This window comes from Balaenoptera borealis (genome assembly GCF_965194805.1).
Source record: "Balaenoptera borealis genome assembly, chromosome: 9".
NCBI classification, from domain to species: Eukaryota; Metazoa; Chordata; class Mammalia; order Artiodactyla; family Balaenopteridae; genus Balaenoptera; species Balaenoptera borealis.
The window spans coordinates 117,463,604-117,491,273 of record NC_138873.1 but is presented as its reverse complement, the minus strand read 5'-3'; the positions used below and the strand labels follow the sequence as shown (position 1 = coordinate 117,491,273).

The 27,670-nt window shown below is 35.0% G+C and overlaps 1 long non-coding RNA gene across 8 annotated transcripts in view; it reads right to left on the bottom strand.

Moving 5' to 3' along the window:
• Positions 1–27,670, bottom strand: part of LOC309634712 — a 125,553-nt gene that overhangs the window by 55,218 nt on the left and 42,665 nt on the right. For 2 of the 8 annotated variants that reach the window (XR_014248315.1, XR_014248322.1), the window contains 2 exons: positions 15,777–15,809; positions 3,646–3,714 (listed from right to left, as the gene is read on the bottom strand). This is a non-coding gene — a long non-coding RNA (uncharacterized lncRNA). Of the gene's footprint in view, positions 1–3,645; positions 3,715–12,220; positions 16,760–25,146; positions 25,299–27,670 lie in introns of those variants that run through there. The other 6 variants (XR_014248317.1, XR_014248321.1, XR_014248319.1 and 3 more) reach the window with 5 other exon arrangements.

Genomic DNA, 27,670 nt, shown 5'->3' with positions numbered 1-27,670 from the left:
AAGAAATAATAATAAACAATTGCCACTACTTGTTATTTAACTAATGAAATTATCTAAGCCTGGAATATTGCCAACTTTATTTACTGTGTGGGGAGGGCAGAATAAATGTTTTTCTCTCCTTTGTCCCTCTTGCTGCCTCTCTAAAGTTTCCTTATGTTCAGCCTGAAGTTCATGGATACTTTATTTAAATGCATGATCATGAGTAAATAGGTATATATTATTGGCTGGTACAAATTGATAAAAATAACAATTCTTGGTGTATACAATGAATCATAGAAAGATTTTTAAAGTGAACTTCATGACTAAGAAGGTAGGTGTCAAGTCAAGACTCTAAGGTTTCAGATATTAGTGTTGATAATGTTTCAAACTGTGAAATACAGGCTTGAGCATCTGAGGAAAGAATGACTTTGAAAGTTTGCAATGTAGACTGTAATGCAACATCTTCCTAAAAATTCTTTGAAAAAATCTCTATTATTCCCCCCTTATCTATTTCCTCCAAAATGTCTGCTAAAGATAGATATTCCCTCTACAATATTTCAGCATGAGCTAAAACCACCTGTGGCTGTAAAACTCTACAGCATAAGCCTTCCATTTTTGGAAATCCTCTATTTTAGAATATCCATCTTTATCTTTGCCTCCATGTAATTGTGATTCATTGTCTATTTCTCAGCACTCCGCAAATTAAATGGAACAAGCCAAATCATTCCGTCTTTATCATTTCTTCCAGCCTAACAATTTTCAATTTCTTTCAACACATTTCAAATGGTACTTTTTTGAGTCACTGGATCCTCAAGGTACCTGCGTCTGGAAAAGATCTGCATGCCAATTTTTGTATTAAAATATGCTACCCCCAAACTATAGGTATGGCTTGATCTGACTGACAAGAGCCAGATCATCATTTTGTTCTGGAAAACACTTGGTCATGTACAACAAACATGACAGCCTGAGCAGTAGAACGTTACTTTACTAGGCATTCAGGGAAGAGAAATACAGTTTGCAAATTACTAATTATTTTTAGAAAGCAAAATGATACAAGAAGTAGAGAGGCACAAATTATATATATATATATATATATATATATTAATAAGATAAGAGAGAGCTACCTTTTATTTTTTTCTTTAAGACTTTACTTTTTAGAACAGTTTTAGGTTCACGACAAAATCGAGACCATATAGAGATTTCCCTTATACTTCCTGCTACCACACATGCACAGCCTCCCGCATTATCAAAATCCCCACCAGGATGGTACACTTATTACAATTGATGAACCTACACTGACACATCATAATAATCCAAAGTCCATAGTTTACACTGTCATTCATTCTTGATGTTGTTCGTTCTGTGGGTTTAGACAAATGTATAATGACATGTATCCATCATTATAGTTTCAAATATAGAGTATTTTCAAGGCCCTAAAAATTCTTTGCACTTCACCTCTTCATCCCTTCCGACTCCTGGCAACCAGTGATCCCTTTACTGTCTCCATAGTTTTTTCCTTTACCAGAATGCCATATAGTTGGAATCATACAGTATGTGGTCTTTTCTGATTAGCTTCTTTTACTTAGTAATATGCCTTCAATTTCCCTCCATGTCTTATCATGGTTTGATAGGTCATGTCTTTTTAGCACTTAATAATGTTCTATTGTCTGTATGTTCCACAGTTGATTCATTCACCAAATGAAGGATATTTTAGTTGCTTCCAAGTTTTGTCAATTATGAATAAAGCTGCTATTAACATCCGTGTGTGTTTCTGTGTGTGTACATATGTTTTCATCCTCTTTGGGTAAATATCAAGGAATGTCATTGCTGGAGGATCTGGGAGGAGTGTGTTTAATTTTGTAGGAAACTGCCAGTGTGTCAAAGTGGCTGTACCATTTTGCACTCCTACCAGCAGTGAATGAGAAATCATGTTGCTCCACACCTCACCAGCACTTGGCATTGTCAGTGTTCTCATTTTGGCCATTCTAATTAGTGTGTAGTGGTATCTCATTTTTGTTTTAATTGCATTTTCCTGATGATGAACAATGTGGGGCATATTTTCACATGTTTATTTGTCATCTGTATGTTTTTGTTGGTGAGGTGACTTTAAGGTCTATGGCCCATTTTTAGTGGGTTATTTTTCTACTGTTATAAGAGAGTTATTTTTGTATATTTTGGGTAACAGTCCTTCATCAAGTGCGTCTTTTGCAAATATTTTCTTGCAGTCCATGGCCTGTCTTCTCATTCTCTTGGCATTGTTTTTCATAGAGTAGAAGGAAGCTAGCTTTTGAGTTAGGCCTTGAAAAATAAGACATATCTTAAAGCAGAATTGGATAAAAATAAACCTTCTGGCTGAGGGAGTAGCAAAAGGAAAGAAAATTGATTGAAAAATGTATAAGCTGTTCCAGAATTGGGGGAATGGTGATGTTAACTTAGGAGGGCTGGTGAAATATGGGAAAAAAGTGAGACTATAAAGACAATTGAATTCAAATTGTGAAGAGCCCTGAGTGTCATAATGAAAAGTATATGTGTTTGAGCAGTGAAATACAGATTTAGGAAGAGAGGAGTAATCCAGGTTTTGGCTGATGTGACACATTTCACCTCTACTAAATTTACTGTTAACATATTTGTAACTAAATTTTGCTTTTCCAATGCCTTCCTTATATGATTGCATATAGGACCACAGACCCTGATCTAAATCAGGAGAGCAATACAATCCTGAGAAGTTCCATCTTTTTAAGGAAACCCATCGCTACAACCTGGCTGGAACTGTGGATATCTTAACGCTAAGGCTAGAAGCTCTTTTTCCCACATTTGGTAAGCTATTATCCTTAAAATGTACATAATTGTTTCCCTCATATTTCTATTAAATTAAAAATGAGAGCAGAGGCATTATGCCTTCTTTGCAGGCTACCTATAAGAAGAGACCTTTACTACACCTAGCAGAATGAAACAGTGAGATTAAATTGAAGCCAGACACTCCAACTGAGTAAGCTATTGCTATTTACACTCTGTGAACCTCTTGGTCTTTACTTGTAAAATAGGAGGGGATAATAAGACCAAACTGATAATATTAATTTGAGGATCACAAATGATAATATATATTTTCTTAGCTCATATTGACATAAGACAGACACTCAATACATGATGGTGTTTATGTATACATATATATTATGTCTATTATTAATATGAGTAATAATTATATTTCCTTTTAAAATATTCTTATTGAATATTATTAATTATAATCAAAGAATATATCCGTTGAAATATTACTTTCATATTAAATAATGTATTTGATCCTTTCAACACATTGTTGGGAAGGTACTGTATTAACTCATTTTTGAGCAAGAAAACAACTTTTGTTAATGAAAGTGGTGACCTCAGAGGGGCCATTAACTGCTGAGACTTCACTTCTCTTGAGTGCTTGGTTTATTTGAAATAAAGCCAACATCACCACATTTGCATGTCACAGACAATTAAAAGTCACAAGACTAGTGCCTACTCCTAAAACTTAAGCCTATATCTATTAGACACTATTAATATTTCCATTCTTCTTTAGAAACATTTTTAAAGTTCTTTAAATAAGAAAGGTATTTGGTTGCAAAATTGTATGAAAGTGAAGTTTGTTTATTTGTTTTGCTTTTTAAATGTAAACCATTCACTCACAATTTTCAAAGGTTAACGATGTTGGCGAGTTTTTTTCTTTATTCTGTCTCTGCCAGAAATGACACTTTCCTGTACAAGAAAAGGAAGAGAACATATTTAGAAGTGTTTCTGTATATTGTTGATTTTATATATCAAGTTGCTTTAGGAAGTCATCAATTAGGTCTGCTGTTGGAATCACATGTCTGAAAAGGCACAATTGTGGTCAGTATTAGGATTAACCTTACATTGACACTAAGCTGGAAACCAAAAATATTTTCTAGTAATGATCTAGCTTTTTTATTTCATCACTCTTTTCCAAAGCCCCCTTATACCTAGTGATTCTAAATGTGAAAGACTGAGTCAAGATGGGCCATGTCCTCCCATTTGGGGATAATGCTCTTGCTACATTGTTATTTAGTACTTGAAAACTTTACCAAAGTTTTGACAACACTAAAATATAAGATTTCTCCTTTGATCTTTCATGCATGTTCAAGCTAATGGGATCCTTTAGAGAGCCCGACTTGGTTCAAGCTCTTTCCTCACTCAATTCAAAAAAAGTGATTCATATCTCCCACAACATAAACTCAAAATTCCTTAGCCTTACATGTGAGGCTTTGACTATCAGTACAAAAACTTCTTTCCCATTTTTATTTCCAATACAACATGAACCCTACTCTTTGTACACACTGAATTGCGCTCCATTTTCCAAAGGCACTTTCCACATTGCTGTCTTCGAGCTTTTGTTTATGTTATTTCTTCTATGAAGGGTGTAATCCCTCCCCTTTTCTCTTCCAGTTAAAATTCTACCTTGATCCTGCTTGAAATGCTACCATGGATCTTGAAGTGTGAGGTATGTTTGAGAATTTGGGAAACACATCACTTGGAGAAATTTTGAGTTTTTGACTTCTTGTATTTCAGGTTGGCAACAAGGGTTCATTTTCTAGCTTGCCATCAAGATAGTTCAGTCTGAGTTTTCTGATTTTAAAAATGACACATTTTCATCTGAAAGAAGGACTCACTAGAAGTAAAATCTAACGGGAACATATTGTTTTATTTTAAACATGATTTGTCACTATCACATCATCCCATCCCTAATATCTTGCTGGATTGGTTAGCAGGTAAAATCCCAAATTGGCTGAAACATTCCACTTCTGCTTCTGGAAAATCCAACACTGTGAGTAGTTCCAGCAAGTATTTACAATTCCCATTGGAACGTGGAGACAATCCATGTTTAATCTTTCCACTCATCATCCTCAGCTCTGTATTTATGAACAGCATTCTTACCATGGGTATCATTTCATTTTCATTTGGGTTGAACTGAACAAATTGAACTTCTCAAATAAAGAAGGAGCCACTGAATGAACAGTGAATCAAAGACCAGATGCCTGGAGGCACTTAACACACCAGACTATTAGAATGAAGATGCGTTTCAGGGGATGCACATATACCACATGCTACTCTAAAGTCCATTGAGTATTGAACAGCAACACTTTTTGTCTGGTTTTACTTAGTGCTCATAAGACACTGATTGATTGACTTCCAAATAAAAGGATACATGGTAAAAATTTAAGTTGTGAAACAAATAAGACCCCTACAGTTCAAAATTTCTTATCAATTGGGTTACAATGATGCTTCTTTAGTCTCTAACATTTGCAAATATTTGTCCTACTGTTGGTATCTCACGCGATTCTAAGTGCCACGCTAATATCAGCATAAGTATATTATACCATGTGATATTATAGTATTACAGAAATAAGTTAGAGGACTCGATTAATTATTCCTGGTTAGCTTTGAGCCTGGTTTAGCAATACTAAATTATTATTTTAAATTCTGTTGACCTTATAAATGTTTTATCAACCATCTATTAAATAATCAATCAGATATTTAGGGCAGTAAAGTCGAATAAATTTCTAAATCATGTACAGAGTGAGCTAGCTTTGTAATAAAACAGAACGCATTCTAAGCACATGAATGTTCCATTATGTAGTTCATTTACAAGTGTAATTTCTCAGGGTCAAAGCAGTTCATTATGTTTTATGAATCTTCAGAAACCATTAAGAATGTACGTTGACATGCATAAGCTTGGATGCATTCTAGCATTGTGCGTATTCAAATGGGATTACTATTTAATCCTGTCATAAAAATCATGCAATCAGCATGTAATTTTCTTTCCCCTTAAAATATTTCACACATGTTACCTCTTTAATCTTTAACTACTACCACATATTTGTTTCAACAAGGTCTACAAATTCTTCTAACTCAATGATAAAATTTCAGTGGGGTCAACCTTTTGTCTTTATTGTTTTTGTCTTATTTAATGTAGTAATGCTTCATAGAGCATTTTTGTCTTTGTGTGCTTTTTAATAGCTTTGTCAGCAGGAGTGAGATACAAAACATTTAATAAGTGATAAGGCAAGAGCACTAACCAGTCACCCTGGATTCGTAACTAGTCCCCAGGATGCCACAGCTAACCAGAACAAAAGCTAACATGGCTTTGGTTGACCAGGTATGCTTGGTTGCAAATTACCCCTGCCCTGAAGGGGATGCCCTGCTCTGTGATTTGGGTGCTCAGAAGCACAATGACAATAGAATACACACCCTAGTGTCTCTCGAAGAATGTAAAGTTCTTATTTTTTGGCACTAAAGTATAAAGTCATTATTTGGTGATTTGTTGTTTACTTCTGGTTCTTTCAGATACATTTTCAGGGCTATTTTCATTATAAAGATACTATGTATAATTTGGAAGGCACCATTTTCCATCAGCTATGCCATATTTAGTATTCCACTATGTGGCCTATGAGAATACTTGTCATGTGAGGAGTCAGAAAAATCAGGGTCTCAGACCCAGCTTTGCTGCTAACTAATATTGTATTCACAGATTAATCCTATCTTTTGAACTTCTGTCTCTTTTCTTGCAAAACCTAGGATTTCAAATTACCTATCTGTAATTATTCATGTGGCTTTTTAATTGATTGGAAATATGTCTGAAATAAAGTCAGATATTTCTAGATGTGAAATAGAGATGTCATTTCATTATGAAAAAGGGAACATTCATCATCAATGCTATTTTAAGGCCATAATTCTAGAGGAATTTTTAGTTATGAGCTGAAATCTCAGTGCTTTAACTAACTTGAAGCTCATGTCTATCAAATTCAGTGCTCACTGGAGATGAACAGACCATACTTCTTTTTTTTTTTTTTTTTTTTTACCATTTAGATATTAACTTTTCAATTCTACCAAGCAGTAAGGGACAGTGGAATTAGTGAAGATATATTAAGCAGCATACAGAGAATTTCTCTTCATCTTTTAATGGAATCTTAACTTCATTTTTAATTTATGATCATTTCCCTTGTATTGATTTTAAGTTCATATTTGTTCAAACACTGAAGATATAATCATCTAAGTACTTTCATAATATTAATATGATTGCAAGACACATTCCTGAGGAAACACATATTTGAAAATAATTTAGTGTATAGTTATATGAAAATGCTACTACAAATGACAAATAAGTTGTATCTGATCATATAGTTGCATCTGGTCATTCAAGTCGGTTTGGAAGGTATTAGGGAGCACCTTGTTAGCAGTTTGGGCAGAGGTTCTCAAACCCAGCTTTGAAAATTAGACTAAGTTGAGGAACTGTGAAGTAATACTGGTATCCGAGCTCTGCCTCAGAACAATTCATTCAGAATTTCTTGAAACATTAAGCTGGAATAAAAATGTGTACCTAAAATAAATTAAAATGCCATTTATTTGAACTATTACATGATAGAGACATTAAGGCAATGATCCCCAAACCTTACTGCATATTGGAATCACGTGGGGACTCTTCAGAAACTACTGATACCTGTATTGCCTCCCACATATTCTGTTCTAATCAGTTCGAGATGTAGCATGGGCATGGGATTTTTTAAATCTCTGCAGTTGATACTAATGTGAAGCAAAGTCTGGAAACCATTGCATTAATGAATGCTTCCATATCGATATATTTTGCTATCTTATAATAATTACATGTTAAAAATGGGAAAATCTAAAAACTAACTCTTCAGAGATCTCTAAAAAGAAACAGAAATAGAAGAAGCTCAGAATGGAGTATTCCAGGCTTATTGGACTCAAGTATTGCTCCAGGTATGGTGAACAAAATCCATTTCTTCAGAAATCTATTTTTTCCACATACGTGGCATAATTTTTTGTGGTTTTTTTTTTTTTTTTTTTTAGCTTTTTAACACATTTGTAATAATATAAGCTGTTTAGAAAATTTGAAATATTGGGAGCTGTCAATGTGAAAAACAGACAACTTGCCTAATTTTTATTGCCAATTCATCTGGATTATTATTTTCACTTGCTTGACTTGAAATTTCAAGCGTAGATTCAGGTTAGCTAATGCCAATAGATATCCCTTTTCAAAAAATGTTTCGACTTATTTTTTTAACAACTCCAGTCCTGTTCATTAATGGACAAAACAGATTATTTTTCACTTGTTGTCTCTTGGTAATTTTCAACAGGTAGGTAGCATAAAGTCTTGCTGTATACGTTTTGAATCGTATTAGAAGATTATTCGTACTTTCAGAGATTTTGTTTTATTTCGTTTTGATTTATTTTGTTTAGGAAAATATATATTGGGCATGAAAGGAATGTAGTGATTTGAGTGAAATACATTACTCTTGGTGAAAATAGGTGTCTATTATTGACTTTGAAACCAAATCTTTCCAGTTATTAACAGGAAGGATGAAATTGAGGAAGCTGCAATCATTAGGTGATCATTGAAGATGCTTGAAAGTGCTTGAGCAGGGAATTCCTTGGCAGTCCAAGTGGTTAGGATGCCACGCTTCCACTGCTGGGGGCCGGGGTTTGATCCTTGGCGGGGGACCTGGGGGGACCTAAGATCCCGCAAGCCACATGGCACGGCCATAAAAAAAAGTGCTTGGGCAAAGAGGGACTTCAATGTCACTTGGCAATGGGCATGGCTGAGAATACACAGAAAAAAAGTGTGGATGTGTCATCAGTATAACAGATGCTTAGGAGAGTCTGGATCTTTAATACAATCAATACTTTTAAAATAACAATTCCTCCTAATATTTGGTAAGAATCTAAATGCTATCCCTTATGTCTTAGGATACTTTAATGATTTGGTTTTGTTATGGTCTATAGGTTGGAAAGCAAAATAAGAGTTATACATTTGTAAACTGTGGGAAGGTGGCAACCTCAACAAGAGCCTGGTACCCTGTCTCTGCTGCTCATCCAATTATGGTTAATTGTTAGAGCCTTAAGTATATGGCATCATATATCACATATAGCTATACTGCATATAGCCGAGACCTTTAAAGTAGGGTGTCTTTGATCAAGACCTTGATAAATAGAACCTAGAAAAGCACCAGATACTTAAAAAAAAAAAAAAGTCTTGTACTGCCAGTGAAATCTGAGGCAAAGACTCAGAGCCATTATATCTATGTTGGGTGGTAGAAAGGAAGTGAGTTGATCTGTGTGAAAATCTATTTGGAGCATGGTTGAGGGCTTACTCCTGTTACTTGTGGAGACCAGCTTTTAGGAGAGATGGAAGCATTGGAGAAGAAGCATAGTACCTGGCTGAGAAAAACCTACATATCTTCTTCCTGAGAGTAGAGTAGCCTCAACACAACTTCCTAAACTAATCACCCTTAGGCCCCTGGAGAAGAAACTCTTATCCCAGTTTCCACTATTTCGCAATCCAGCACTAGCCAAGAGACACCAACAGCTTGATCTCCATGTTGAGAGGTCACAGGTACTAATGAGTTAGCAGAGAAATCTATGTTCTATGGAAGCTCTTGATTAATTTTCACTGCTATGAAGTATTTCATTGTATGAAATATAATTCTATATCACAATTTATTTGTCTATTTTTTGTTCACTTAGTTTTCTTTTTTTGTTGTCATTATTAACATCCTCCTACAGGTGTCCTTGTGTTCTTGTGAAAAAGTTTCTTCAAGACAAATTCCTAGGAATGGAATGGCTAGAAATATGCATATCTTCTTCTATGCTAGATGTTTTAAAATTGCATTTCCAAGTGGCAGTACTAATTTTAACTTCAACTAGCAGTTTATTAGAGTTTACATTGTTTCATATCTTTTCTCACATTTTATTGCCAGTCTTTTCAATGTTTACTCTTTTATGGCTGTGGTTTTAATTTTCATTTCTTTGATTACTAGGTAGTTGAGCTTTCTTTATTTGTGCATCACAGTTTTTATTTCCTCTTATGTGATTCGTTTATACATTTTCCCAAAAGGTTTATATTTTTCCCATGACAATATTGCTGTATATAATATAAAATAATAAAAGAATCTTGGAGGTTTCCTGTAATTGTGACTTCTAGTTGCCTTCCAGTTTCTACTGTCCCCTACTTCTTTAGTAAAAGAACTCTATATTTTAGCTGAGTATATTGTCAACTACCTATATTATTGTATGTCCAAATCTCCTTTTTAAGATAAGTGTAGCCATGAGTTAGGTTCTGGCCAATGAAATATAAGCTGACATGTTGAATGGAACCTCCAGAGTGTCTACTTACATGTCTACTTACTACCCTCTCTTAGTTTCTAGTCAATATGGACTACTTGGTAACAGACTAGCTCTCCCAGTATAAACAACTAGAAAACCGAATTAGTGACTAAGCACCCTCTTTTAGGCATTAGTCAAGAGGCACCATAGACTTATGATCCCAGAGAGAATGGGAACAAATGAGGTAAGCCCAATAATTGCCCCAGCTTTCTACCTGGGAGTGTTTTTTAGATACTAGTGCAGAAAGGGAAAATTCAAAGATCAGCTACCTCACCAAGTTGAAGAAATAGAGATTGTTGGGCATCTGGAATATGAAGGACATAGTTCTGGAAAGGAGTGAGATATGTAGAAAGAGAAATCTAGAAATCTGCATGAAGAGTTCCTTGAGTCATTGGCTGAATATTAAACATCACATTCATAGGGTGGTACACTACAAGACCAGATGAAGAACCATTACCGGGAACTCTAAATGAAGCAACTTAGAAATAAAATGCTATTCATCAATAAAAAGGTACAAACTACCAATACAGAAGAAAAAATGATAAGTCTCAAAACCATTACATGAGAAAGAAATCAGATACAAAGTAATATATACTGTATGAAGCCATTTGTATGAAATTCAACAATAAGCAATACTATTATATACTGATGAAAATCAGATCAGTATTTGCCTTAAAAGTGATGGAAATGTTCAAAATTTTGATTGTGGTGGTGTTTACACAAATATATACAAATGCCAAAATTCATCAACTGAAAACTTAAGATAGCTGCATTTTATTTCATGAAATTTATACCTTAATAAAGTTGATTTTATGAAAGGAAACAAAGTGCCATTTTCTTCTTTTTTTTCAACTTATTTCTTAGAATGGGAATCTGAAAACTGGAGAACTAGAAGCTATACTGGACCATGAGGGCAAGATCTATTTCCTATGGGATACTGGAGAGATGTAGGAAAGACCTCCAGCCTCTGAAATGTTTATGAATCTATGATAGATGTACATGGGTCATGTGTATCTAGATGGGATATACACATCTAGAAAGAGAGATCACTGGACTTCTCTCTTGATTTCTTTTACATGAAGGAAAAAAATGAACCTCTGCTGTTTAAGCTACTGTTCTTCAATATTATGTTCCCTGAAGCTGAGCCTAATTATAAATAATACACATGACTTCCAGGCAGAAAGAATATTTTATTTACAAAATTAGACTGGTGTTTTATGATCTACGACACTAGAATCTAAATGAGTAAAACTTATACACCTTAATGAATAAAAATAGTGCAATCCAATTATTCTACAGACAGAGTAGTCCTACATAAGGGCTAAAGAAAGATTTTTTTCAACATAGAAGAATTCAGAATGCATGGCATCTCTGTACCCGACATGAGGAAATTCTTTAGGAAACTATTCTAAATAAATTAAATCAGAACAGATTCTCAAGATAGGGAAAGATGAAGATCATAACAAATGGTAGTAAGCAATAAATACTGCTATACTGCTGTAACACTGATATAATGATAGATTAATCTATATGAATATAATGATAGTCAAACTGAGGATTGGTAAAACGGGTAATATAAAGATCACACACAGACACACATATACACACACTTAGGTACACAAACACTAAAGGGAAGAAACAATAGCTTAGACCAAAAATTCTAAAGTTTTTAATAATTAAACACTATTGGGAGAATTAAACCATATAAAACTTTCATCTCAGTGGTCAAGAGATAAGAAAGTAGGTAAGCCAACCGAATATGGAGGGGCATTCATTCTTTAAAATTAATATGACAATATGGAAATATAGGTTCAATATTCCTTTAAAGATAGAATGACAAATAGTAGACAAATGGAGGTATACTTTCAAACTTCCAAATTAGTGAGGGTGTAAGTCATAAAAGGAAACATGTTCAATCAAAATAAAAAAAGATAAAATATAATATAAAGAAATTTATGATAGATGATATTAAGTTAATGGAAAGATTATAATGAACATGAGTGACTCTGTTTCCCTAACAGAAAACAAACATTATTTTATTTATTTATTTATTTATTTATTTATTTATTTATTTATTTATTATTCTTGTAAAAGAAATGTGGCCAAGTTCTAGTCTTTACTGATGGGATATCAACATCTAGAAAGAGAGATCACTCAATTGTACATTGATTAGACTGTTTCCATGAATTTTGGAATTAATCCCTATGAATAAAAAAAATCCTCACTTTTCATTTTGAATTTAAAATAACTGCATATCTTAAATTCCTACTTGATCATCTTCCCTCTTATCTCTCTTCCTTATACAAACAATATTTTATATGTTTATTATAATATTTCTCTATTGTGGTTAAGAGTCATTTCTGTCTACAGATTTTAGCCTCCTGGAAGAAGTATTGAATATTACACATTATAACAGCTCAACAAATGTCCTATGTAAAGAAAACTTATCTCTCTCCTTATTATAAACCCTTTGTGTGATTGCTTTTGTCACATTTCCATCATTCATAGGGACTAACATTGTTTTGCTAAAAAGAATGTGATCTCAGTGATTGTTGAATGAAACTGAGTTTAATACATAGAACACTTTCAAATATAGGAAATGCTGTTAAGAAACAAACTAGAAAATGAGACATCAGAAGGGTGAAGAAAAATGGCATGCACATCAAGCTCTAAATCTCATCTGCTTTGTTCAGGCAGCTCTTTTGTTTTTAATAAACATGCATTCCCTTTTATTTGGCCACATATTTAGCAAAATTAGCTGTCTTTTTTTCTAGCTCACAGAAAAGTTGAAGCAGCATATTACAAAGGTGCTAATGGATGAGAGAATTTTAAAGGTAGGTACAAGGTACACATGTAGCAGTAAGAAAAGATTGTTAATTGCATAAATGTGAGAGAAAATACAGAAAAATTATACAAAGCAGATTTAAGAATTGTAATGGCAAAATGTCCTAAAAACTTAATGGCCCTTTTGGACATCTTTCTACCACAGTAAAAACAATAAGAACATGTTTTTAATGATGACATTGCTACTTAAAAATATACAAAGTGTTCCATAATCCATTTGTTGTAGAGAGAATGCAGTGCAGTTTTTAAATCTTTCTATCAAAATAAGAAAAGGAAGAAAGTTCATTTATTATAACATTCACCTAAATGAATACCTCATTCTATGGCAAAGCCTAAATCATGCTCCATTTTACATTATTTTATGTTCTTTTAAATATGATATGATTTGTGTATATTTCCTCTTGTTCTTTGAATGTCACTGAAAAATAGGTAAAGAAATGATTTCTATTGCATAGGTGGAGATATAAGTTTGCGAACAACACAAATTCCCACACAAAACCAATTTGGACAATAATTTTGAAAAAACAATTCTAAATATTTTGTCTTCATCCATTAAAAAAGTTAAATCTATTTTTCATATACTCATAGTTTGGACTATTTCCTCAAAAATACACTATTATTCTTTTATTTTTATTTAATTTACTCTTGTTATAGATGCACAATCACTGAAATTTACAAGTCAGTTGAGTGCAGCAATTCTTTCAAAAAAATGTGCTTTGTTTGAGCTGTAATACTGGCTAGGACATTGTTAAACCTCCCTGCAGGACCAGAAGAAAAGAATGAAGTGATGAATAGAGGTAAAGAATATACCCAAGTGGACAGATAAAGCCTATGTTTTGCAATGGTTGAAAGCTGTGGACTTTGTTCAGTACCTTCCAAGGTATTATTTCCTCATGAAATGGTATTCTCAAAACAAGTTCTTCAAATGTCATAAGGAAAGAGGTAGCCAATAGCCTAGAGCTTGGAAAAGCAGTAAAACCTTTTTAGAAGTAACCCTGCTTGAAATGTATTTTGATTGCATTTCCTGATATAATGTTTTCTCCCCCCATGGTACATTGTTTAGTGAATTTGTTTGCAAAAATAAAAATGTTTTCACCTGCTGATCTCCAAAGTAAACATGATCAAATTAAAGCTCAAAAGATGGCTTTATAGATACCATATAAGAGCAGTTGTTTTCAATATTCTTTTATTTTACATGACCATTGCCAAGAGGTAAAAGCTGATGTTGAAAATATTCTCATTAGATTGAAAGTTATCAAGACCCATAAAAGAATTATTTCTTTGAAAATGTGTTTGCTCCTTTCTCCTTCTCAATGCCTTCTTGAATGGTATAAAGTACAAACTAGCGCTCAGAAAGTTGTTTATGTAGATGGATTAATTTGATTACATAATAATTTCCTGATGGGATAGCTTATTCTTGTGCTCAATTACATAAATACCATATGAGAGCGATGAATGAGGATTTACTGAGATCACTTTTTTTTTTTTTTGACACTGCCCGAAGTTGAAACAAAACATTGGGTTTTCTGCTTTCGGCTTGGTAAAAACATTGAGATTTTTTTTCCACTCAGGGATCACAAATGGATAAAGTAACATAGAGATAAAAGTCATTTTCTGAATAGAGGTGCAATCGAGGCACCCACATAAGAAACTCCAGGTCTGACTGACTAGTCAATCATCTCAAAATTTCATAATTCAGATGCACAGCTGGGATTGAGGGTTGATTTAGGATGTACGGTGTTCAGGATTACAGCTGCGAGGAACACACTTAATGAGGATTGAATGGGTATTTCATTCATTCATGTTTGTTCTACAGCATATCTGAAATGTGTACTATCAAAAGAGATTTGGTTCCACTAACATCAAGTAGAGCAAGTATATGTATTCTCCCGGAAAGGCACTGAGTGATTGAGTGATTCTTTTTCTATTTCTTCCTGGTCATATTTAAGTCTAGCTCTAAGCATTTAGTTTTAATTTTTATTATCATTGGTTAGTCTAATAAAGGATATAAGAATTCTTCTGAAAAAAATGTGTTAAAATGTTCCCTAGTAACATTGCACGCTTTGGAATGCTCAATTTACTTTATGAAAGCAGTAGGTCAGAAAACAGCAACGGCAGTGACAAAAATATACCTCGGAATTAATAAAGCTTTCCTACAGCACTTACACATTTACTCTATAAAGTTAGTTTTCCACTTTGTTTTTAGTGAAATCACAAGTACTCAGAGCCAGTATTATCGGTTAATTGTAGCACACATGTGCAAGATGCTAATTATGTTTGGATTTATAGTAATACTTCTTAATAGCATGGGATTACTCATGAGAAATAAACAGATCACACAGGAAAGCAATTTCATCCTTCAAACTTTTTTTTAAAAACATGCAACTTAGCAATTATTTAGTAATAGTACTTCTAATGTATAGACATTATTTGATTAGTAGACCACATCTGAGGTATAGGAAAAACGTTAGAACAAAATGCCTTCATTTTTCGTGAGATAAAACCCCAAATAGTCTCCAATAGCATGATATCATATATCTTCCTAATATTTTTTAGTTAATTTTCAGGTAAATAAAATATACAAAGTTCACATGCAGTGTTGAGAACAAGATAGTACGGGAACTTATTCTACCCCTCCTCATCAGAGTTTCACTGCTCAGAATATGCAAGTGATGGTTGTATAGATTTCAGTCATCAAATTTTCTCAAGACAGGGCTCCATAACTATTCTATTTTGCTGTGAATAAAGCTAATTATTTTTGTGTTTTGGTTACTTACATTATGCATCGACAGCTGTCATCTGGCTCCAATCTATAAAAAAATAAAAAAGCAAGTAACACTTAAAAGTGTTAAGGAAACAAATCCAAGATTACTGTTCAAAGTCATAATATAAGTGTTCTTAGTGTGTTTAGACAGGGAAAGTCTTAAATGGGTATTTATTGAGGCTATTCAGGCTTCATCCATTATTTGAACTTCTAGCAACAATTAAGGATTGACATAAATATTCAAAAACAAATAAGGCTATGCAGTTCAAAACCACAACTTAATCCTTAACCCTTTCAGCATTTAAAAATAGTAGCTACAGATTTTTAATCGGGAACTGGTGCTAGTAAAATCTGGAAAAATGGTTAGTTTCTTATAAGATAAGCCTAGACTAAGTCAATTTATATGGTATCCTAGGGTATCAGAAATAAAAAATGAGGCATTTCAATTTGATAATAATATTGTAATAATAAAGGCAAAATTTTTATGTTAATCCTTCAAAGAAGATTTCATGTTAACCACATCCACAGAATTGTGGAGGAGGAAAAATAATTTTTCCTCTACTCTTCTAGGTTCTTGGCTGAGACCCCCTATATCAGAAGATAAATTAACAGGAGAAAAACAAACCAAAATTTAATAACACGTATATCTCCTGTATACAAGGGAGATAACGGGGAAAACTGAGTCCATTCCCTGAAATGGCCCAAGCCATCACCTTGAATACCATCTCCAGCTAAAGACAAAAGATTTTGGGGGTGGGGAACAAGTTATAAGAAGTTTTTACGCAAAGCACAATAAACAAGAGTATGGTTGTTATGCAGATTTAAGTCTCTCCCTTTTCCACTGGTAAGAGTTTCTAGAGATATAGTCATCCCCCTCTTCCTGGTACAGGGAAGGAGACGCCCTTATAAATGGAGATTTCCCTTATAAATGTAGATGTCTCTTACAAAAGGGTTACTTCTACTCAGTTTCCAGAGTTTCTTCTGTGTCTGCTGTTTCTAAAAATAATCAGCCAAAAGAAATCTTTATGTCAAAGAGGCATATTTTAAGGTGGCAAATTCTGTTACCCTTCTGAATAGCTCTCATTCTTGGAGTTATTAGTGCCCTATTATTTTTTGGTCATCTTAAATACATAAAACAAATTTTTTCCTGCCTGTGTTATTTAAGAAACAATGACCCTAAAGAGTGTAAGGTTGTGAAATAGTTAAATTGAAAGGACTCTCTTCTGAGCATTTATAAATGAGATTTATATTCCAAAACTGTATGGAAGATTATTTATATTCCAAAACTGTATAGAACATGTATTTTCAATTTCATGTGTTTGTTTCCCTTTCCCTTCTTTTTTCTATATATTTTAAAGAAATTTAAAAATAAAGAAAATGTATGTAAAATATAAAAATATTCCCAAAGCTTAGAATATCTACTGCAGATATTTTGTCATATTTGTTTCTCATTCTTTTTACTTAAATAAAACAAACTTTAGCAGTTTAGCTAGTCTCCTGTAATGAACCCTGTCAGTAATATTCCCCTCCAATCTCCCCAGAGGCAACTGCCATCTGACATTTTTATAAGAATCTTTCCAATCTATTTACATTAAGATTTTTATCCTATATGTGTTTTTAAACAATATTTGGTAAAGTGTTGTATGTATTATCCTCCATCTTTCCATTTTCATTCAACATTATTTTCAACATCTCCCATGTTGATCTGTCTGGAACCAGCACCAACATTTTGAGCATCCCACTATTAATGGATATTTAGATTCATTCAGATTTTTCAAGATTACAATTATCTTCACAATGCAAATGCTCACTTTGGTGTCTTTACTTTGCATGTGGGGAACAGATGAAAAATGGATTAAGTTGATCATGTATCTACTCATCAAGATTATGGAGCTGGAAAGGGGCAAGGAAGGTGAGACATTACCATGAAATGATTATAATAATTGATTATGGCTGTTAAGTAAGGAGGAAGAGAGGAGGTGTATGAGTTGGCTTGGGCTGCCATAACAAAATACCACAGACTGGGCGACTTATATAACAGAAATTTATTTTCTTACGTATCTGGAGACTTGAAGTCCAAGATCAAGGTTAGATCAGGGTTGATTTATGGTGAGACCTCTCTTCCTGACTTATTCTATGCCATTTTATTTTATTTTATTTATTTATTTATTTATTTATTTTTTAAAGATTTTTAGAAATTTCATGTAATGTCTGAAACATTTATATTAACATATTTCCATACATATTTCCATACATTTCTGCTTTATAACAAAGTGAATCAGCTTTACATATACATATATCCCCATATCTCCTCCCTCTTGCATCTCCCTACAACCCTCCCCAACCCACCCCTCTAGGTGGTGACAAAGCACAGAGCTGATCTCCCTGTGCTATGTGGCTGCTTCCCACTAGCTATCTATTTTACGTTTGGTAGTGTATATATGTCCATGCCACTCTCTCACTTCGTCCCAGCTTACCCTTCCCCCTCTCCCCATGTCCTCAAGTCCATTCTCTACCTCTGCGGCTTTTTCCTATCCTGCTCCTAGTTTCCTCAGAACCATTTTTATTTTTTTTAGATTCCATATATATGTGTTAGAATATGGTATTTATTTTTCTCTTTCTGACTTACTTCACTCTGTATGACAGTCTCTAGGTCCATCCACCTAACTACAAATAACTCAACTTCATTTCTTTTTATGGCTGAGTAATACTCCATTGTATATATGTGCCACATCTTCTTTATCCATTCATCTGTCGATGGACACTAAGGTTGCTTCCATGTCCTGGCTATTGGAAATAGAGCTGCAATGAATATTGTGGTACATGATTCTTTTTGAATTATGGTTTTCTCAGGATATATGCTCAGTAGTGGGATTGCTGGGTCGTATGGTAGTTCTATTTTTAGTTTTTTAAGGAACCTCCATACTGTTCTCCATAGTGGCTGTATCAAATTACATTCCCACCAGCAGTGCAAGAGCGTTCCCTTTCTCCAAACCCTCTCCAGCATTTATCGTTTGTAGATCTGTTGATGATGGCCACACCCTGTGTGGGGTGATACCTCATTGTAGTTTTGATTTACATTTCTCCAATGATTAGTGATGTTGAGCATCCTTTCATGTGTTAGTTGGCAATCTGTATATCTTCTTTGGAGAAATATCTATTTAGGTCTTCTGCCCATTTTTGGATTGGGTTTGTTTTTTTCATATTGAGCTGCATGAGCTGCTTGTAAATTTTGGAGATTAATCCTTGGTCAGTTGCTTCATTAGCAACTATTTTCTCCCATTCTGAGGGTTGTTTTTTTGTCTTGTTTATGGTTTCCTTTGTTGTGCAAAACCTTTTAAGTTTCATTAGGACCCATTTGTTTATTTTTGTTTTTATTTCCATTGCTCTAGCAGATGGGTCAAAAAGGATCTTGCTGTGATTGATGTCATAGAGTGTCCTGCCTATGTTTTCCTCTAAGAGTTTTATAGTGTCTGCCCTTACATTTAGGTCTTTAATCCATTTTGAGTTTATTTTTGTGTATGGTGTTAGGGAGAGTTCTAATTTCATTCTTTTACATGTAGCTGTCCAGTTTTCCCAGCACCACTTATTGAAGAGGCTGTATTTTCTCCATTGCACATTGTTGTCTCCTTTATCAAAGATAAGGTGACCATATGTGTGTGGGTTTATCTCTGGGCAATCTATCCTGTTCCATTGATCTATATTTCTCTTTTAGTGCCAGTACCATACTGTCTTGATTACTGTAGCTTTGTAGTATAGTCTAAAGTCTGGGAGCCTGATTCCTCCAGCTCCATTTTCTTTCTAAAGATTGCTTTGGCTATTTGGGGTCTTTTGTGTTTCCATACAAATTGTGAAATTTTTTGTTCCAGTTCTGTGAAAAACGCCATTGGTAGTATGATAGGGATTGCATTGAATTTGTAGATTGCTTTGGGTAGTATAGTCATTTTCACAATGTTGATTCTTCCAATCCAAGAACATGGTATATCTCTCCATTTGTTCGTATCATCTTTAATTTTTTTCACCAGTGTCTTATAGCTTTCTGCATACAAGTCTTTTGCCTACTTAGGTAGGTTTGTTACTAGATATTTTATTCTTTTTGTTGCAGTGGTAAATGGGAGTGCTTCCTTAACTTCTCTTTCAGATTTTTTCATCATTAGTGTATAGGAATGCAGGAGATTTCTGTGCATTAATTTTGTATCCTGCTACTTTACCAAATTCATTGATTAGGTCTAGCAGCTTTCTGGTAGCATCTTTATGATTCTCTATATATAGTATCATGTCATCTGCAAACAGTGACAGCTTTAATTCTTCTTTTCCGATTTGGATTCTTTTTAGTTCTTTTTCTTCTCTGATTGCTGTGGCTAAAACTTCCAAAACTATGTTGAATAATAGTGGTGACCGTGGACAACCTTGTCTTGTTCCTGATCTTAGTGGAAATGCTTTCAGTTTTTCACCATTGAGAATTATGTTGGCTGTGGGTTTGTCATATATGACCTTTATTATGTTGAGGTAAGTTCCCCCTATGCCTACTTTCTGGAGGGTTTTTAACATAAATGGGTGTTGAATTTTGTCAAAAGCTTTTTCTGCATCAGTTGAGATGATCATATGGTTTTTCTCCTTCAATTTGTTAATCTGGTTTATCACATTGATTGATTTGTATATATTGAAGAATCCTTGCATTCCTGGGATAAACCCCATGTGATCATGGTGTATGATCCTTTTAATGCGCTGTTCAATTCTGTTTCCTAGTATTTTGTTGAGGATTTTTGCCTGTATGTTCATCAGTGATATTGGCATGATATTTCTTTGTGACATCTTTTTCTGGTTTTGGTATCAGGGTGACAGTGGCCTCATAGAACGAGTTTGGGTGTGTTTCTCCCTCTGCTATATTTTGGAAGAGTTTGAGAAGGATAGGTGTTAACTCTTCTCTAAATGTTTGATAGAATTCTCCTGTGAAGCCATCTGGGCCTGGGCTTTTGTTTGTTGGAAGATTTTTAATCACAGACAAAACTTCAGTGCTTGTGGTTGGTCGGTTTATATTTTCTATTTCTTCCTGGTTCAGTCTCAGAAGGTTGTGCTTTTCTAAGAATTTGTCCATTTCTTCCAGGTTGTCCATTTTATTGGCATATAGTTTCTTGTAGTAATCGCTCATGATCCTTTGTATTTCTGCAGTGTCAGTTGTTGCTTCTTTTTCCTTTCTAATTCTATGGATTTGAGTCTTCTTCCTGTTTTTCTTCATGGGTCTGGCTAATGGTTTATCAATTTTGTTTATCTTCTCAAAGAACCAGGTTTTAGTTTTATTGATCTTTGCTATCATTTCCTTCATTTCTTTTTCATTTATTTGATCTGATCCTTATTTCTGATCTGATCTGATCTGACCTTTATTTCTTTCCTTCTGCTAATTTTGGATTTTTTTTTTTTGTTGTTCTTCTTTCTCTAATTGCTTTAGGTGTAAGGTTAGGTTGTTTATTTGAGTTTTTTCTTGTTTCTTAAGGTAGGATTGTATTGCTATATACTTCTCTCTTAGAACTGCTTTTGCTGCATCCCATAGGATTCGGGTCATTGTGTTTTCATTGTCATTTTTTTCTAGGTATTTTTTTGATTTCCTCTTTGATTTCCTCAGTGATCTCTTGGTTATTTAGTAATGTATTGTTTAACCTCCTCGTGTTTGTATTTTTAAAGATTTTTTTCCAGTAATTGATATGTAGTCTCATTGCGTTGTCATCAGAAAAGATACTTGATACGATTTCAATTTTCTTAAATTTACCAAGGCTTGATTTGTGACCGAAGATATGATCTATCCTGGAGAATGTTCCATGAGCACTTGAGAAGATAGTGTATTCTGTTGTTTTTGGATGGATTGTCCTATAAATATCCATTAAGTCCATCTTGTTTAATATATCATTTAAAGCTTGTGTTTCCTTATTTATTTTCATTTTGGATGATCTGTCCATTGGTGAGAGTAGGTGTTAAAGTCCACTACTATGATTGTGTTACTGTCAATTTTCCCTTTTATGGCTGTTAGCATTTGCCTTATGTGCTCAGGTGCTCCTATGTTGGGTGCATAAATATTTGCAATTGTTATGTCTTCTTCTTGGATTGATCCCTTGAACATTATGCACTGTCCTTCTTCGCCTCCTGTAATAGTCTTCATTTTAAAGTATATTTTGTCTGATATGAGAATTGCTATTCCAGCTTTCTTTTGATTTTCATTTGCATGGAATATCTTTTTTCCATCTCCTCACTTTCAGTTTGTATGTTTCCCTAGGTCTGAAGTGGGTCTCTTGTGACAACATATATATGAGTCTCATTTTTGTATCCATTCAGCCAGTCTATGTCTTTTGGTTGGACCATTTAATCCATTTACATTTAAGGTAGTCATCAATATGTATGTCCCTATTACCATTTTCTTAATTTGTTTTCATTTGTTATTGTACGTCTTTTCCTTCTTGTGTGTTTCCTGCCTATAGAAGTTTCTTTAGCATTTGTTGTAAAGCTGGTTTTGTGGTGCTGAATTCTCTTAGCTTTTGCTTGTCTGTAAAGGTTTTAATTTCTCCATCGAATCTGAATGAGATCCTTGCTGTGTAGAGTAATCTTGGTTGTAGGTTTTTCCCTTTCATCACTTTAAATATGTCCTGCCACACCCTTCTGGCTTACAGAGTTTCTTCTGAAAGAACAGCTGTTAACCTTATCGGGATTCCCTTGTATGTTATTTGTTGTTTTTCCCTTGCTGCTTTTAATATTTTTGTTTGTATTTAATTTTTGATGGTTTGATTAATATGTGTCTTGAGGTGTTGCTCCTTGGATTTATCCTGTATGAGACTCTCTGTGCTTCCTGGACTTGATTGACTATTTCTTTTCCCATGTTGTGGAAGTTTTCAACTATAATCTCTTCAAATATTTTCTCAGACCCCTTCTTTTTCTTTTCTTCTTCTGGTCTGGGACCACTATCATTCGAATGTTGGTGTATTTAGTGTTGTCCCAGAGGTCTCTGAGACTGTCCTCAATTCTTTTCATCCTTTTTTCTGTATTCTGCTCTGCGGTATTATTTCTACTATTTTATCTTCCAGGTCACTTACCCATTCTTCTGTCTCAGTTATTCTTCTGTTTATTCCTTCAAGAGAATTTTTAATTTCATTTATTGTGTTGTTCATCATTGTTTGTTTGCTCTTTAGTTCTTCTAGGTCCTTGTTAAACGTTTCTTGTATTTTCTCCATTCTATTTCCAAGATTTTGGATTATTTTTACTATCAGTATTCTGAATTCTTTTCCAGGTAGACTGCTTATTTCCTCTTCATTTGTTTGGTCTGGTGGGTTTTTACCTTGTTCTTCATCTGCTGTGTGTTTCTCTATCTTCTCATTTTGCTGAACTTACTGTGTTTGGGGTCTCCTTTTTGCAGGCTGCAGGTTCATATTTCCCATTGTTTTTGGTGTCTGCCACCAGTGGCTAAAGTTGGTTCAGTGGGTTGTGTAGGCTTCCTGGTGGAGGGGACTGGTGCCTGTGTTCTAGTGGATGAGACTGGATCTTGTCTTTCTGGTGGGCAGGGCCGCATCCAGTGTTGTCTTTTAGGGTGTCTGTGACCTTATTATGATTTTAGGCAGCCTCTCTGCTAATGGGTTGGTTGTATTCTTGTCTTGCTAGCTGTTTGGCATGGGGTTTCTAGCACTGTAGCTTGATGGTGGTTGAGTGGAGCTGTGTCTTAGCTTTGAGCTGGAGATCTCTGGGAGATCTTTCGCCGTTTGATATTACATGGAGTCGGGAGGTCTCTGGTCGACCAATGTCCTGAAATTGGCTCTCTCACCTCAGAAACAGAGGCTTGACACCCAGCCTGAGCACCAAGTTCCTGTCAGCCATATGGCTCAGAAGAAAAGTGAGAATAAAAGAAAGAAGGAAAAAAATAAAATAAAATAAAGTTATTAAAATAAAAGAAATTATTAAAAAAATTAAAAGGTAATAAAAAAAGAAAAACAAAAAGAAAGAAAGAAAGAAGAGAGCAGCCAAACCATAAAACAAATCCACCAATGATAACAAGCACTAAAAACTATACTAAGAAAACAAACAAACAAACAAAAAGAACGGATAGACAGAACCCTAGGAGAAATGGTAAAAGGAAAGCTATACAGACAAAATCACCCAAACAAGCATACACATGCAAACTCACAAAAAGTGAAAAAGGAAAAAAATATATATATATCTATATTTAAAAAAAAAGGAAGAAAGCAACCAAATCAATAATCAAATCTACCAATGATAATGAACTCTAAATACTAAACTAAGACAAACCTAAAACTAGAAACGAATTAGAAGCAGCAAGAAACCCCAAGTCTACAGTTGCTCCCAAAGTTCACAGCCTCAATTTTGGGATGATTCGTTGTCTATTCAGGTATTCCACAGATGCAGGGTACATCAAGTTGATTGTGGAGATTTAATCCGCTGCTCCTGAGGCTGCTGGGAGAGATTTCCCTTTCTCTTCTTTGTTCACACAGCTCCTGGGGTTTAGCTTTTGATTTGGCCCTGCCTCTTCATGTAGGTTGCCCTCTGGCATCTGTTCTTCACTCAGACAGGACGGGGTTAAAGGAGCAGCTGATTCGGGGGCTCTGGCTCACTCAGGCTGGGGGGAGGGAGGGGTGTGGGGAGAGCCTGTGGTGGCAGAGGACGGCATGATGTTGCAACAGCCTGAGGCGCACCGTGTGTTCTTCTGGGGAAGTTGTCCCTGGATCAGGAAACCCTGGCAGTGGCGGGCTGCACAGGCTCCAGGAAAGGGAGGTGTGGAGAGTGACCTGTGCTCGCACACAGGCTTCTTGGTGGCTGCAGCAACAGCCTTAGCGTCCCATGCCCGTCTCTGGTGTCCGTGCTGATAGCCGCAGCTCGTGCCCAACTCTGGAGCTCATTTAAGCAGTGCTCTGAATCCCCTCTCTTCGTGTACCCTGAAACAATGGCCTCTTGTGTCTTAGGCTCTTCCAGGCTTTTTCTGGACTCCCTCCTGGCTAGCTGTGGTGGACTAGCCCCCTTCAGGCTGTGTTCATGCAGCCAACCCCAGTCCTCTCCCTGGGTTCTGACCTCCGAAGCCCGAGCCTCAGGTCCCAGCCCCTGCCCGCCCCGGCGGGTTAGCAGACAAGCCTCTCGGGCTGGTGAGTGCTGCTCGGCACTGATCCTCTGTGTGGGAATCTCTCCGCTTTGCCCTCTGCACCCCTGTGGCTGCGCTCTCCTCCGTGGCTCTGAAGCTTCCCCTCCACCGCCCCCTTCTCCACCAGTGAAGGGTTTTCCTAGTGTGTGGAAACTTTTCCTCCTTCACAGCTCCCTCCCACTGGTGCAGGTCCCGTCCCTATTCTTTTGTCTCTGTTTTTCTCTTTTCTTTTGCCCCACCCAGGTACGTGGGGGGGTTTCTTGCCTTTTGGGAGGTCTGAGGTCTTCTGCCAGCGTTCAGTAGGTGTTCTGTAGGAGTTGTTCCACATGTAGATGTACTTCTGATGTATTTGTGGGGAGGAAGGTGATCTCCACATCTTACTTCTCCGCCATCTTGAAGTTCTCTCTCCTATGCCATTTTAAAAAGATAAATCATAGATGAAGAAGTAATACTTCCAGGATGGAGGGTCTGAACCCATCCTGGTGCAAATAAGTTCTTTTAGATCAATGTTTTTCTTGCCACAGACTTTGAATTACCCTATTGAGGCTCTATGGGAAATAGTTCAAGTAATCTCTGGATATGAAATTTTTGCTTCACTTTATTATTTATCAATTCAATGACAATGTGTAGACAAAAGAAAAGAACTCTATCCATATCCAATAAAACCAGAGAAGTGTTGGTATAGATATATAGATCTATTAGCCTAAATGATTCTGCATTTCATCCTTGACATTTATGGGCAGTTTATCCCTCCCATTTAGGGTAAACCTATATCTGAGTTGATCTGGGCCTTTGCCAGTGTATGCTTGTTAACCTGTTATCCTGAGGTTAGCACCTTCCTTTACTCTAAAATGTGTTCCAGTTTGAATAATGAGTTATATCCAACCATTCACCAAGATCTGGCAATACAAGCCAATTTTAAACACTAATATTTCCTCCAACATTTATCATTCAAAACTATTTAAAAACACAGCGATGAATCTGACATTTACTTATGCTCTTTTCATAAGCACAGTTATTGGTTATACATGTCACCTAAAAGAATTAAGAAAAAGGAAATGAATGCTTAGAATATTAAATATAAGAATGCATCACCTTTACTATGAAAAGTTATTGTGACTATTTTATTTTCATATAAAGCAAATATTAGGCCACTGGATTTTGGTGTTATGAAAAAACAGCCATTTAAATGTAAAAAAGAAGTCATCACTGTTAAAAACTTCTACATCAAAAGATCACAAGCTTTTTACAAGAGAGAAAGCATTCCTCAATAAAGTGCTTTATTTTGCTTTGTTTTAATATGTGATATCCAGTAAGCTCCACTTTAAAAATACAAAAATGGATAAAAATAATAATACAAAAAAACATTCTTAACATGACAGATAAATATGATTCCCTTTGCTTGGCTCAGTTTTCCTCCAAATCCATTCAAATACATGAATCACAGATGTTCCCATGGCAAGTCCTTAGAGATGTGAATACAGGGTAAAAACAAATATCTAAAAATAACTTGAGTAACAGACAGAAAAAAATTAAATGTGAAAATTTTTATTACAGTTTTAAGATTAGGAATAATCCTCGGGGAAGTAGAGGAAGCATCTCATTGAAATTGTACACCCAGGAGTGTAGGAGTGTACAAGGTCACAATATGTCATTTCTGAATGTGGGAGAAGAGAAGTTGTGAGGACCTTACTCGGCAGATGACAAATGTCCTCTAGGCTTTCTTAGATAAAAGCCTGTCAAACATGAAATTTCTACATAAAGCTGTCAACTGATCTGTGGCACTATTGTATTGCTACAGAGTTCAGGAGAGATGGCCAAAAGAATGAAACTAAAACACATGTAAAAAAATTAAAACAAGTTTTGAATGTTTGGGAGCAAAGGAGGTCAGGAATCTACAAATAGAATTTAAAATATATTGAGGAAGAGGAGGTGAAACTTATACTGGACATGATAATTATTTGACTCCAAGTGACATAACAAAATTCAGCTCTCATTGCCATTCCTTATTCGTGGAAATTCAAAACCTGTTAGAGCTGAAATGGGTCCTGGGTGAGACAGCAAGGAAGTAGGGTAGGGCTGAGAGGTTGCCCTCTAAGTTTGACATTCCTAAACTGGAATCTTAGCTCTGCTGTGTACTCAGTATTTGATTGTGGTGAATTTATTTATGTCTCTTTATGTTAATAACCTTACCTATAAAATGGGTATGACACCATCCACATAGTTTATGATAAGTTTTAAAATAAGCAATGTATTTAAAAACTTAGTATGATGCCTGGCATATAGTAAAATTTGAATAAAAATGCTTGTTACATGATTGTCTACCTGCTTAATTTGAAGATGTAGAAATTAGGCATCATAAGGATAAATGTGAGTTCTCCAAGGTCACAAAAAATTAATTTCAAATGCCCTATTATTTTCACTATTCTCACCTTCTTGGTTTGATACAGGGGAGGGAAACTAAAATGTAGATTTGAACTTCTTTTTAAGTTATAAATTGGTTTTGTTAATTTTAGTTGATAAACTCAAAGGACTCCTACATGGTCTCAATTAAACTAATCATATGAATACAGATTACAAATACATTTTGTCCAGCGTGAATACCGGCCAAAAAAATCCACAACAAAGGAAAATATTAATTATCAGGTGGAGAAAATGACAGACTCTGTGGATATATCACTTTCTTTGCCCAACCAATCCAGTTCTTGCTCAAAGAGCCCATGAAAAAAGTAGTTATGGCAAAAACTTCACAGTGGGACAACTGGCAGACACAAGATTAA